The following is a 15,231-nucleotide window of genomic DNA, read 5'->3' on the forward strand; positions in this document are numbered from 1 at the left end:
ATAGTTATATCTATTTATTTTGGCAATTTCCAGTGACTTACATGGATTATTTAAAATGCCAAAAATATTTGGAAAATATTAATCACTCCTCAAATATTGTTTCCAATATTTAACACAAAAGATGAACATTTTTAAGGCCATTTTTGGTCCATTGAAATTTAACATCATTTGAATTCGTTTGATTAAAATGAGGTGCTAGGGTTTATTCAATCCCCACTTCATTTTTAATGCAAAATAAAACATGATGCACAAACTTGCTAAACACCAAGTAGTAGTTCTAGGGATGTGACCCCGATCATGCATCATATTAGGTAGTGCATCATGTCGTGCTTTTGTTGTGGTGAATATCCCGTGTTGATTCTTGTTTACGGTTTGCCTCGTCTCGATAGAGTTCCGATCCACTTCGGAGTGTGAGGATTCATTCGAATACGCTGGTTCTTGTGCTTCACGGAGTCGTTCTTCTTCCAAGCGGGATCTCTGGCAAGATGACCATTTCCCTAGATACCATTACTATCATTGCCATGCTAGTTTTTTCTTTCTATCGCTATGTATCATAGCCCACCACCTATTAAATGTCAGCCTCTCAACATTGCCATGAAAACCTTCAACCTGTTCACATCCTAGCAAACCACTGATTGGCTATGTTACCGCTTGCTTAACCATGTGTTTGCCTTGCTAGTTGCTGGTGCAGTTGCTTCCATGGGATAACATGGGTTCCTTGTTATATCACCATATTATTGCTAACTAATTTAATGCACCTATATACTTGGTAAAAGGTGGAAGGCTCAGCCTTCTAGCCTAGTGTTTTGTTCCACCTTTGCCACCTTAGTTTTGGCTACCGGTGTTATATTCCATAAATGAGTGATAACACACAAGTGTAGGAGATTGCAACAGTTTTCGAGGGTAGAGTATTCAACCCAAATTTGTTGGGTCGCCAAAGGGGGGGCGAACGAATATTCTCAACTATTAGCAGCTGAGTTTGTCAGATTTAACCACACCTGAAAGATTAGTGTCTGCAAGCAAAGTATCAGTAGCAAAGTGGTATGATAGCAACGGTGCCAGAAACGATCTGTTGACGGCAGACTATTACTAACTGTTGTATCAATGGCCCCAGTAGGTTGCACGTAGGCGAGTAACTATTCTTCCCTGACAACAGTGTCGGCAAAGGATCTTGCAACACGTAACTCCGAAGTAGCAAGGAACAGCAGTAGCAGCAGCAGCAAAGTAACAGCAGTAGTAACAGCAGTATCGAGAGCAGTAGCAAAGTGGCTCAATCCCTTTTGTAGCAAGGGACAAGCCTAGACAAAGTAACATAGCAAGGACCAGTAGTAAAATACTCGTAGGCAGTGGATCGGTGATGGATGAGTATGACGAATGTGATTCATCATGTAACAGCTATAACACGGAGAGATATGTAACTAGCTCCCGTTCGTCAATCTAATGTAGGCATGTATTCCGTATGTAGTCATACGTGCTTAGGGAAAAGAACTTGCATGACATCTATTGTCCATCCCTCCCGTGGCAGCAGGGTCCTGATGGAAACTACGGGATATTAAGGTTCTCCTTTTAATAAAGAACCGGACCAACGCATTAACATGCGGTGAATACATGGACTCCTCATACTATGGTCATCTCCGCTATTTCACTCCGGCGTTGCCGGGTCATAACACATAGTAGGTGACTAGAACTTGCAAGATAGGATCTAAAACACACATATATTGGCGACAACATAATAGGTTCAGATCTGAAATCATGGCACTCGGGCCCTAGTGACAAGCATTAAGCATAGCCAAGTAGTAGCAACATCAATCTAGAACATAGTGGATACTAGGGATCAATCCCCGTCAAAAACTAACTCGATTACATGATAGATCTCATCCAACTCATCACCGTCTAGCAAGCCTACGATGAGATTACTCATGAACAATGAAGAGCATCATGGAATTGTCGATGGAGGAAGCTTGATGATGACGACGACGACAATTTCCCCTCTCCGGTGCCCAAAACGGACTCCAAATCTTCCCTCCAGATGAAGAACAGGAGGTGGCGGCGCCTCCGTATCGTAAAACGCGATGAAACCTTCTCTCTGATTTTTTTCCGGGCGAGACGGAAGATACAGAGCTGAGTTTGGGTGCGGTGGAGCCACGTGGGCCCCACAAGCCCTCGCGGCACGGCCAGGGGGGTGGCCGCGGCCTGTGGGCTTGTGGCCCACTCGTCCACCTCCTCTGGTGGATATTTGCGTAGGTATTTTTCTTTTATTCCAGAAAAAATCTCCGTAAATTTCAGGACATTCCGAGAACTTTTATTTCTGCACCAAAACAACACCATTTCAATTCTGCTGAAAACAACGTCAGTCCGGGTTAGTTCCATTCAAATCATGCAAATTAGAGTCCAAAACAAGGGCAAAAGAGTTTGGAAAAGTAGATACGACGGAGAAGTATCAACTCCCCCAAGCTTAAAGCCTTGCTTGTCCTCAAGCAATTCAGTTGACAAACTGAAAGAGACAAAAGAAGAACTTTGACAAACTCTGTTTGATCTTTTTTGTTGCATCTATGTCTAACTCATATCCAGAGTTTCAGCAAGATTACAAGCAAACCACATAAGCAAATGACATCTAGGTCTCACGGTAAACTCATATCAATGGCATAATCAACTAGCGAGCAAATAATAATAAGCCTCAAATGTCAACACTTCAATCAAAACAACATGAAGCAGTACAAATAGATGGTATCGTGATACGTCTCCAACGTATCTATAATTTTTGATGGTTTCATGCTATTATCTTGTCAAACTTTGGATGTTTTGCATGCCTTTTATTTATTTTTTGGGACTAACTTATTAACTTAGTGCCAAGTGCCAATTCCTATTTTTACTATGTTTTGTCTCCTTTCACAGGAGATTTTGAAACGGAGTCCAAACGGAAGAAAATACCCGAAAAGATTTTTTTTGGAACGGAAGAAGATAGCAGAACTTGGGAGCCAAGCCAAAGGAGCTCCAGGGGCCCCACAAGCCCCCACCCCACGGCCAGGGGGTGCGCCATCCAGGCTTGTGGGCCCCCTGGAGGTCCCCTGACCTAGATCTTTCGCCTATATAATCCCATAAATTCCAGAAAAAATCAGGAGATCATCGCAATCACTTTTCCGCCGCCGCAAGCTTCTGTCTCCGCAAGTTACATTTGGGGCACGTCCTCGTGCCCTGCCGGAGGGGGATTCAGACAAAGAGGGCTTCTCCATCAACACCATGACCTCTCCAATGATGCGTGAGTAGTTCACCATAGACCTATGGGTCCATAGCTAGTAACTAGATGGCTTCTTCTCACTCTTGGATCTTCAATACAAAGTTCTCCATGATCTTCATGGAGATCTATCCGATGTAATCTTCTTTTGCGGTGTGTTTGTCGAGATCCGATGAATTGTGGATTTATGATCCGATTATCTATGAATCTTATTTGAGTTTATTCTGATCTATCTTATGCATGATTTCATATCCTTGTAATTCTCTTCGAGTTGTGGGTTTTGTCTCGCCAACTAGATATATGATTCTTGCAATGGGAGAAGTGCTTGGTTTTGGGTTCATATAGTGCGGTGACCTCATCCAGTGACAGAAGGGGTAGCGAGGCACGCATCGTTTTGTTGCCATCAAGGGTAAAAAGATGGGGTTTTCATCATTGTTTTGAGATTATCCCTCTACATCATGTCATCTTGCTTAAAGTGTTACTCTGTTCGTCATGAACTCAATACACTAGATGCATGCTGGATAACGGTCGATGTGTGGAGTAATAGTAGTAGATGCAGAAAGTATCGGTCTACTTCTCTCGGACGTGATGCATGTATGCATGATCATTGCCTTAGATATCGTCATGACTTTGCGCGGTTCTATCAATTGCTCGACAGTAATTTGTTCACCCACCGTAATACTTGCTATTTTGAGAGAAGCCTCAAGTGAACACTATGGCCCCCAGGGTCTACTCCACACCATATTTTCAGCCTTACACTTTTTACTTCGTTGCACTTTCCGCCTTCAGATCTCACTTTGCAAACAATCTTGAAGGGATTGACAACCCCTTTGAAGCGTTGGGTGCAAGCTTGTTTGTGTTTGCGTAGGTACTCTAGACTTGACGAGACCCTCCTTGTGGATCGATATCTTGGTTCTCAAACTAAGGGAAATACTTACTGCTCCTGTGTTGCATCACCCTGTCCTCTTCAAGGGAAGAACCAACGCAAGCCCAACCTCTGTCAATGTGTCAACTTCTGGCGCTGTTGTCTATGAGATAGCAGAAGAATTTCTAGCGCCGTTGCCGGGGAGCAAGGATCAAGTCAGGAACTCATCCAAGTAAGTGTCGCAAACTCATCTCTTGCATTTACTTTGTTTGCCAGTTGCCTTTCGTTTTCCTCTCCCCCACTTCACCAATTTGCCGTTTTATTCGCCTTTTTCTCGCCGGATCTCCATGTGCCTTCTATTAGCTTTCATCTTTTCTTGCTAATCTTTTCAAGAGATCCAATTATGAGGAACCAATTGCTTGTGAGTGGAGTTTACTTGAGTATCTCCACGAAGTTTTGCTTGAGATTCGTGAATCTGAAAATTGTGACTAAGTGATTAACGATGTTTCCTTGAATGAAAAGCATGATTGCAATGATATTATTATAAATTCTATCAATATCAATTGTGCTAATGATATGCAAAACCACAAGCTTGGGGATGTTATGCTTGATGAAGATGATATTTCTTGTTTCCCAAGTTTTGGCGATGACCCTTATGCTATAATTGATCATGAAAGGAATGCTTCTTGTGATAGTTATATTGTAAGATTCCTTCATGATGCTACTGAAATTTATTATGAGGGAGGAACATATGCTTGTAGGAATTGCAATGATATCAAGTTTCCTCTCTATGTGTTCAATGTTTTGAAGTTATGCCTGGTTTGCCTTCCTATGCTAGTTGATTCTTGCTCCCATAAATTGTTTGCTCACAAAATCCCTACGCATAGGAAGTGGGTTAGACTTAAATGTGTTTTCATGCTATTCATGATGCTCTTTTGCATATCTCAGTTACTACCTTTTATGCGAGCATCATTGAAATCCTTATGCCTAGCTCAGGGCGTTAAACAATAGCGCTTGTTGGGAGGCAACCCAATGAATTTATCTTTTTTCTTTCTGTTTTGTTGCGTCCACACTTTCATAATTCTGTTGTGATTGTGTTTTTCGTGTTTCTTTTTGTGTTTGAGCTAAGCAAAGCCTTTATGACTATTCTTGGTAATGGTTGTTTGATCCTGCTGGAAAAAGACAGAAACTTTTCGCTCGCGAGATGACTTTTCATTTTTATTCAGAAAGACGTTTTGAGTTGATTCGTTTTGCTGCTGATTGATACGCCTTTTTCCTAGGCCTTCGTAATTGTTCAGATTTTTTGAAGGACCAGAAGTGTACGGAGTATAGAGATTGCTACACACTGGTCTGTTTTTGACAGATTCTTTTTTTGTTGAGTTGGTTGCTTGTTTTGATGAAACTATGGTTAGTATCGGGGGGTACTAGCCATGGGAAGTGAGAATACAGTAGCCCATCATCAATATAGATAGAATTCAAGTTTGCTACAATACTAAAAGAAGTGGTAGTTTGTTTTCTTGTACTAATGTTATCACAAGTTTCTGTTTAAATTTTGTGTTGTGAAGTTTTCAAGTTTTGGCTGATGTTCTCATGGGCAAAGATATAAGGAGTGGAAAGAGCTCAAGCTTGGGGATGCCCAATGCACCCCAATCCAAATTCAAGGACACTAAAAAGCCTAAGCTTGGGGATGCCCCGGGAAGGCATCCCCTCTTTCGTCTTCAATCCATCGGTAACATTACTTGGAGCTATATTTTTATTCACCACATGATATGTGTTTCGCTTGGAGCGTCTTGTATCATAGGAGTATTTCCTTTTTGTTGTGTCACAATCATCCTTGTTGCACACCTTTTTGAGAGAGAGAGACATGCACTCATCGTGATTTTGCTAGAATGCTCATAGTGCTTAACGTGTATCTTTTGAGCTAGATACTTTTGCTCTAGTGCTTCACTTATATCTTTTGAGCTATATACTTTTGCTCTAGTGCTTCACTTATATATTTTGAGCTAGATACTTTTGCTCTTGTGCTTCACTTATATCTTTACAGCACGGCGGTACGTAATTTGGTAGTTGGCTTATGCTATGAAAGTAGTCCCAAATGTGCTAGGTACCCAAAGAGGATGCAAAAACCTCCATCTTCATGTGAATTGAGTAGAAAGAGAAGTTTAGATTCCTCTCAATTAGTTTTGAGACATGGATCCGGTAATATTAAGAGTTATGTTAGTAGGGTCTTGTGAATCTAGAAATACTTGTGTTGGAGTTAGTGATTCCCATAGCATGTACGTATGGTGAACCGCTATGTTAGGAAGTCGGAGCATAATTGATCTATTGATTGTCATCCTTTGTGTTGCGGTCGGGATCGCGCGATGGTTAACACTTACCAACCCTTTCCCTCGGAGTATGCATTTAGCACTTTGTTTCCATTACTAATAAAAACTTTCGCAACAAGTATGTGAGTTCTTCATGACTAATGTGAGTCCATGGTATAGATGCACTTTCACCTTCCACCATTGCTAGCCTCTCTAGTGCCGCGCAATTCTCGCCGGTGCACAAACCCACCAAATTTCTTCCTCAAAACAGCCACCATACCTACCTACTATGGCATTTTCATAGCCATTCCGAGATATATTGCCTTGCAACTCCCACCGTTCTGTCTCATGACTTGCGCCGTCACTCTCATATTGCCATTGCATGATCGTAAGATAGCTAGCGAGATGTTTTCAACGTCATACGCCATGCTAGATCGTTGCACATCCCTGCCGGAGGCATTTCCTATGGAGTCATCATCATTGTGATCTTCGAGCTGTGAGTAAATAAAAGTGTGATGATCATCATTATTAGAGCATATTCCCATGTGAGGAAATAAAAAAAGGAGCCCAAAAACAAAAAAAAAATAGAAAAGAAAAGAAAAGAAAAAAAGAGGCCTAAGAGCCCAAATAAAAAAAAGAAAAGAGAGAAAAAGAGAGAAGGGACAATGCTACTATCTTTTTCCACACTTGTGCTTCATGATAGCACCATGTTCTTCATGATTGAGAGCTTCTTGCTTTGTCACTACCATATGCTAGTGGGAATCTTCATTATATAACTTGGCTTGTATATTCCAATGATGAGCTTCCTCAAAATTGCCCTAGGTCTTCGTGAGCAAGCAAGTTGGATGCACACCCCACTAGTTTTTTTTTGAGATTTCATATACATATAGCTCTAGTGCATCTCTTGTATGGCAATCCCTACTCATTCACATTGATATCTATTAATGGGAATCTCCATAGCCTATTGATATGCCGAGTCAATGTGACCGTCTCCTCCTTTTTTGTCTCACAACCACCACCAGACTCTATTCCACCTATAGTGCTATATCCATGGCTCGCGCTCATGTATTGTGTGATAGTTATAAAAAATTTGAGAAAGTAAGAGTGCGAAAACAATTACTTAGCCAATTCTGGGGTTGTGCATGATTTACATTAGTTGTGTGAGGATGATGGAGCATAGCCAGACGATATTATTTTGTAGGGATAACTTTCTTTGGCCTTGTTATTTTGAAAGTTCATGATTACTTTGCTAGTTTGCTTGAAGTATTACTGTTTTCATGTCAATAGCAAACTATTGTTTTGAATCTTACGGATCTGAACATTCATGTCACATGAAATAAGTTGCAAAGGACAACTATTCTAGGTAGCATTCCACATCAAAAATTCATTCTTTATCACTTCCCTACTCGAGGACGAGCAGGAGTTAAGCTTGGGGACGCTTGATACGTCTCCAACGTATCTATTATTTTTGATGGTTTCATGCTATTATCTTGTCAAACTTTGGATGTTTTGCATGCCTTTTTATTTATTTTTGGGACTAACTTATTAACTCAGTGCCAAGTGCCAGTTCCTGTATTTTCCATTTTTTTGACCCCTTTCAGAAGAGATTTTGAAACGGAGTCCTAACGGAAGAAAATCCCGAAAAGATTTTTTTTGGAACGGAAGAAGGTCGGAGAACTTGGGAGCCAAGCTAGAGGAGCTCCAGGGGCCCCACAAGCCTCCACCCCCGGCCAGGGGGGCGAGCCATCCACGCTTGTGGCCCCCCTCGAGGTCCCCTGACCTATATCTTTCGCCTTTATAATCCCATAAATTCCAGAAAAAATCAGGAGATCATCGCAATCACTTTTCCTCCGCCGCAAGCTTCTGTCTCCGCAAGATCCCATGTGGGGCACGTCCTGGTGCCCTGTCGGAGGGGGGATTCGGACACAGAGGGCTTCTCCATCAACACCATGACCTCTCCGATGATGAGTGAGTAGTTCACCATAGACCTACGGGTCCATAGCTAGTAACTATATGGCTTCTTATCTCTCTTGGATCTTCAATACAAAGTTCTCCATGATATTCATGGAGATCTATCCGATGTAATGTTCTTTTGCGGTGTGTTTGTCGAGATCCGATGAATTGTGGATTGATGATTAGATTATCTATGAATCTTATTTGAGTTTCTTCTGATCTATCTTATGCATGATTTCATATCCATGTAATTGTCTTCGAGTTGTGGGTTTTGTCTGGCCAACTATATCTATGATTCTTGCAATGGGAGAAGTGCTTGGTTTTGGGTTCATACCGTGTGGTGACCTCACCCAGTGACAGAAGGGGTAGCGAGGCACGCATCGTATTGCTGCCATCAACGGTAAAAAGATGGGGTTTTAATCATTGGTTTGAGATTATCCCTCTACATCATGTCATCTTGCTTAAAGCATTACTCTATTCGTCATGAACTCAGTACACTAGATGCATGCTGGATAGCGGTCGATGTGTGGAGTAATAGTAGTAGATGCAGAAAGTATCGGTCTACTTGTCTTGGACGTGACGCATATATGCATGATCATTGCCTTAGATATCGTCATGACTTTGCGCGGTTCTATCAGTTGCTCGACAGTAATTTTTTCACCCACCGTAATACTTGCTATTTTGAGAGAAGCCTCTAGTGAACACTATGGCCCCCAGGGTCTACTCCACACCACATTTTCAGCCTTACACTTTTTACTTCGTTGCACTTTCCGCCTTCAGATCTCAGTTTGCAAACAATCTTGAAGGGATTGACAACCCCTTTGAAGCATTGGGTGCAAGCTTGTTTGTGTTTGTGCAGGTACTTAGGAATTGACGAGACCCTCCTTCTAGATCGATACCTTGGTTCTCAAATTTAGGGAAATACTTACTGCTCCTGTGCTGCATCTCCCTTTCCTCTTCAAGGGAAGAACCAACTCAAGCCCAGCCTCTGTCAACGTGTCAACTTCTGGCGCTGTTGTCTGTGGGATAGCATATCTCGCTAGCTCTTTCTGAAACCGCAAAACATAAATGCAGAGCACCTTCAAAGACCAAGGGCTGACTAAACATTGTAATTCAAGGCAATGAAGATCGAGTCATAGTCATACTCAACACAGTTAAAAGCAAAGCATAAAATTGACAGAGGTGCTCTCTAATTGGTGCTTTTGTAAGAGGAGGATGACTCAACATGAACATAAATAGACAAGCCCTTCGCAGAGGGAAGCATTGATTTGCAGAGGTGCCAGATCTCAAGCTTTGAAAACAGACATAATAATTTTGGGTGGCATGCTTTCATTGTCAACGCAATGACTAAGAGTTCTCAACATCTTCCACGCTACACATGCTATAGGCGGTTCCCAAACTGAAAAGTAAAGTTTGACTCCCCCACCACCAATCTATCACACTCCACGGCTAGCCGAATCCTCGGGTACTGTCCATACCAACATCAATCCTGGGGGAGTTTTGTTTGCAATTATCTTTTCGGTTTGAGCATGGAACTGGGAATTCCAATTACCGACCCCTTTCTCGTGAATGATTGTGAATAAACACATATCGAGGATAACACGCCTAGCATGGAAGATACCAATAGCCCCCTGTCACCACATGAGCGGTTCGGGCATGCAAAACAAATTATTTCTTGAAGGTTTAGAGAGTGGCACATGCAAATTTACTTGGAACGGCAGGTAGATACCGCACATAGGTAGGTATGGTGGACTCATATGGAACAACTTTGGGTTTACGGAGGTGGATGCACAAGCAGTATTCCCGCTTAGTACAAGTGAAGGCTAGCAAAAGACTGGGAAGCGACCAACTAGAGAGCCACATGTTGGAAATATGCCCTAGAGGCAATAATAGATTAGTTATTATTATATTTCTTAGTTCATGATAATCGTTTATTATCCATGCTATAATTGTATTGATTGGAAACACAATACTTGTGTGGATACATAGACAAAACACTCTCCCTAGTAAGCCTCTAGTTGACTAGCTCGTTGATCAAAGATGGTCAAGGTTTCCTGGCCATAGGCAAGTGTTGTCACTTGATAACGGGATCACATCATTAGGAGAATCATGTGATGGACTGGACCCAAACTAATAGACGTAGCATGTTGATCGTGTCATTTTGTTGCTACTGTTTTCTGCGTGTCAAGTATTTGTTCCTATGACCATGAGATCATATAACTCACGGACACCGGAGGAATGCTTTGTGTGTATCAAACGTCGCAACGTAACTGGGTGACTATAAAGATGCTCTACAGGTATCTCCGAAGGTGTTCATTGAGTTAGTATAGATCGAGACTGGGATTTGTCACTCCGTGTGACGGAGAGGTACTCTCGGGGCCCACTCGGTAATACAACATCACACACAAGCCTTGCAAGCAATGTAACTTAATGTAAGTTGCAGGATCTTGTATTACGGAACGAGTAAAGAGACTTGCCGGTAAACGAGATTGAAATAGGTATGCGGATGCTGACGATCGAATCTCGGGCAAGTAACATACCGAAGGACAAATGGAATGACATACGGGATTATATGAATCCTTGGCACTGAGGTTCAAACGATAAGATCTTCGTAGAATATGTAGGATCCAATATGGGCATCCAGGTACCGCTATTGGATATTGACCGAGGAGTCTCTCGGGTCATGTCTACATAGTTCTCGAACCCGCAGGGTCTCCACACTTAAGGTTCGACGTTGTTTTATGCGTATTTGAGTTATATGGTTGGTTACCGAATGTTGTTCGGAGTCCCGGATAAGATCACGGACGTCACGAGGGTTTCCGGAATGGTCTGGAAACGAAGATTGATATATAGGATGACCTCATTTGATTACCGGAAGGTTTTCGGAGTTACCGGGAATGTACCGGGAATGACGAATGGGTTCCGGGAGTTCACCGGGAGGGGGCAACCCATCCCGGGGAAGCCCATAGGCCTTGAGGGTGGCACACCAACCCTTAGTGGGCTGGTGGGACAGCCCAAAAGGGCCCTATGCGCCATACAAAGGAAAATCAAAGAGAAAGAAAAAAAAAGGGAGTTGGGAAGGAAGGGAAGGACTCCCTCCCACCAAACCAAGTCCAACTCGGTTTGGGGGGGGGGGAGTCCTCCCCCCTTGGACTCGGCCGACCCCCTTGGGGCTCCTTGAGCCCCAAGGCAAGGTCCCCTCCCTCCCACCTATATATACGGAGGTTTTAGGGCTGATTTGAAACGACTTTTCCACGACAGCCCGACCACATACCTCCACGGTTTTTCCTCTAGATCGCGTTTCTGCGGAGCTCGGGCGGAGCCCTGCTGAGACAAGGTCATCACCAACCTCTGGAGCGCAGTCACGCTGCTGGAGAACTCTTCTACCTCTCCGTCTCTCTTGCTGGATCAAGAAGGCCGAGATCATCGTCGAGCTGTACGTGTGCTGAACGCGGAGGTGCAGTCCGTTCGTTACTAGATCGTGGGACTGATCGCGGGATTGTTCGCGGGGCGGATCGAGGGACGTGAGGACGTTCCACTACATCAACCGCGTTCACTAACGCTTCTGCTGTAAGATCTACAAGGGTACGTAGATCACTCATCCCCTCTCGTAGATGGACATCACCATGATAGGTCTTCGTGCGCGTAGGAAATTTTTTGTTTCCCATGCGAGGTTCCCCAATAGTGGTATCAGAGCTAGGTTCATGCGTAGATGTCTTCTCGAGTAGAACACAAAAGTTTTTGTGGGCGGTGATGTGCATTTTGCTGCCCTCCTTAGCCTTTTCTTGATTCCGCGGTATTGTTGGATTGAAGCGGCTTGGACCGACATTACTCGTACGCTTACGAGAGACTGGTTTCATCGCTACGAGTAACCCCGTTGCTCAAAGATGACTGGCAAGTGTCGGTTTCTCCAACTTTAGTTGAATCGGATTTGACCGAGGAGGTCCTTGGATGAGGTTAAATAGCAACTCATATATCTCCGTTGTGGTGTTTGCGTAAGTAAGATGCGATCCTACTAGATACCCATGGTCACCACGTAAAACATGCAACAACAAAATTAGAGGACGTCTAACTTGTTTTTGCAGGGTATGCTTGTGATGTGATATGGCCAACGATGTGATGTGATATATTGGATGTATGAGATGATCAGGTTGTAATAGAAATATCGACTTGCATGTCGATGGTACGGCAACTGGCAGGAGCCATAGGGTTGTCTTTATAACTAACGTATGTGCTTGCAGATGCGTTTACTATTTTGCTAGGACGTAGCTTTAGTAGTAATAGCATGAGTAGCATGACAACCCCGATGGCGACACGTTGATGGAGATCATGATGATGGAGATCATGGTGTGACGCCGGTGACAAGAAGATCGTGCCGGTGCTTTGGTGATGGAGATCAAGAAGCACGTGATGATGGCCATATCATGTCACTTATGAATTGCATGTGATGTTAATCCTTTTATGCACCTTATTTTGCTTAGAACGACGGTAGCATTATGAGGTGATCTCTCACTAAAATTTCAAGACGAAATTGTGTTCTCCCCGACTGTGCACCGTTGCTACAGTTCGTCGTTTCGAGACACCACGTGATGATCGGGTGTGATAGACTCAACGCTCACATGCAACGGGTGCAAAACAGTTGCGCGCGCGGAACACTCGGGTTAAGCTTGACGAGCCTAGCATGTGCAGACATGGCCTCGGAACACATGAGACCGAAAGGTCGAGCATGAATCGTATAGTTGATATGATTAGCATAGAGATGCTTACCACTGAAACTATTCTCGACTCACGCGATGATCGGACTTGAGATAGTGGATTTGGATCATGTACCACTCAAATGACTAGAGAGATGTACTTTTTGAGTGGCAGTTCTTAAGTAATATGATTAATTGAACTAATTGTCATGAACATAGTCTAATGGTCTTTGCGAATTACGATGTAGCTTGCGCTATAGCTCTACTATTTTATATGTTCCTAGAGAAAATTTAGTTGAAAGTTGATAGTAGTAAACTTTGCAGACTGAGTCTGTAAAACCGAGGATTGTCCTCGTTGCTGCATAGAAGGCTTATGTCCTTAATGCACCACTCAGTGTGCTGCACCTCGAGCGTCGTCTGTGGATGCTGTGAACATCCGACATACACGTTTCTGATGACTACACGATAGTTCAGTACAAAAATACTTAATGGCTTAGAAGCAAGGCACCGAAAACGTTGTAAAACGTCACGGAACATAAGTGATGTTCTAAAGAGATGAAATTGTGATTTCATGCTTGTGCCCTTGTTAAGAGGTACGAGACCTCCGACAAGATTCTTTGTCCACAAAGCACAGGAGAAAAGGCTCAATCGTTGAGCATGTGCTCAGATTGTCTGAGTACGACAATCGCTTGAATCAAGTGGGAGTTAATCTTCCAGATGAGATAGTGATAGTTCTCCAAAGTCACTGCCACCAAGCTGTGAGAGCTTCGTGATGAACTATAACATATCAAGGATACATACAATGATCCTTGAGCGATTCGCGATGTTTGACACTGCGAAAGTAGAAATCAAGAAGGAGCATCAATAATTGATGGTTTGTAAAACCACTAAGTTTCAAGAAAGGCAAGGGCTAGAAGGGATACTTCGTGAAATGGCAAAACAGTTGCTGCACTAATGAAGAGACCCAAGATTAAACCCAAACCCGAGACTAAGTGCTTCTGTAATGAGGGGAACAATCACTGAGGCGGAGCAACTCAAGATACTTGGTAGATAAGAAGGCTGGCAAAAGTCGAAAGAAGTGTATTTGATATACATGATGTTGATGTGTACTTTACTAGTACTCCTAGTAGCATGAGGGTATTGGATACCGGTTCGGTTGCTAAGTGATTAGTAACAAAAAATGAAAGCTACGGCATAAACGGAGACTAGCTAAAGGCGAGGTGACGATACGTGTTGGAAGTGTTTCCAAGGTTGATATGATCAAACGCCGCACGGTCCCTCTACCATCGGGATTGGTGTTAAACCTAAATAATTGTTATTTGGTGCTTGTGTTAAGCATGAACATGATTAGATCGTGTTTATTGCAATACGATTATTCATTTAAAGAGAATAATGGTTACTCTATTTTCTTGAATATTCACCTTCAATGGTTTATTGAATCTCGATCGTAGTGTTACACATGTTCATGATATTGGTGCCAAAAGATACGAGTTAATGATGATAGTACCACTTACTTGTGGCACTGCCGCTTGAGTCATGTTAGTATAAATTGCATGAAGAGGCTCCATGCTGATGGATCTTTGTACTCACCTGATTTCGAATCACTAGTGGCATGCAAATCATACCACATGAGCAAGGCCTTGTTTTCATTGAGATGAAATAAGATAGTAACTTGTTGGAAGTGATACATTTTGATGTATGCAGTCCAATGGGTGCTGAGGCACGCAGTGGATATCATTATGTTCTTACTTCACTGACGATTTGAGTAGATACAGGAGTATTTACTTAATGAATCACAAGTCTGAAATGTTGAAAAGTTCAATTCCATTTCAGAGTGAAGTTCGTCGTAACAAGAGGATAAACTATCTACGATATGATCATGGAAATGAATATCTGAGTTACGAGTTTTGGTACGCAGTTAAGACAATGTGGAAATTGTTTCGCAGTTCATGCCACCTGGAACATCATAGTGTGATGATGTGTCTGAACGTCATAGCCACGCACTATTTGGTATGGTGCATACTATGATGTCTCTTATCGAATTACCACTATCGTTTATGGGTTATGCATTAGGGACAACCACACTCACTTTAAATAGGGCACCGCGTATTTCCGTTGAGATGACACAGTATAGACTGAGGTTTAGAGAAATCTAAACTGTCGTTTCTTGAAAGTTTG

This window comes from Hordeum vulgare, chromosome 3H, assembly GCF_904849725.1.
Source record: "Hordeum vulgare subsp. vulgare chromosome 3H, MorexV3_pseudomolecules_assembly, whole genome shotgun sequence".
In the NCBI taxonomy this organism is placed as follows: domain Eukaryota; kingdom Viridiplantae; phylum Streptophyta; class Magnoliopsida; order Poales; family Poaceae; genus Hordeum; species Hordeum vulgare.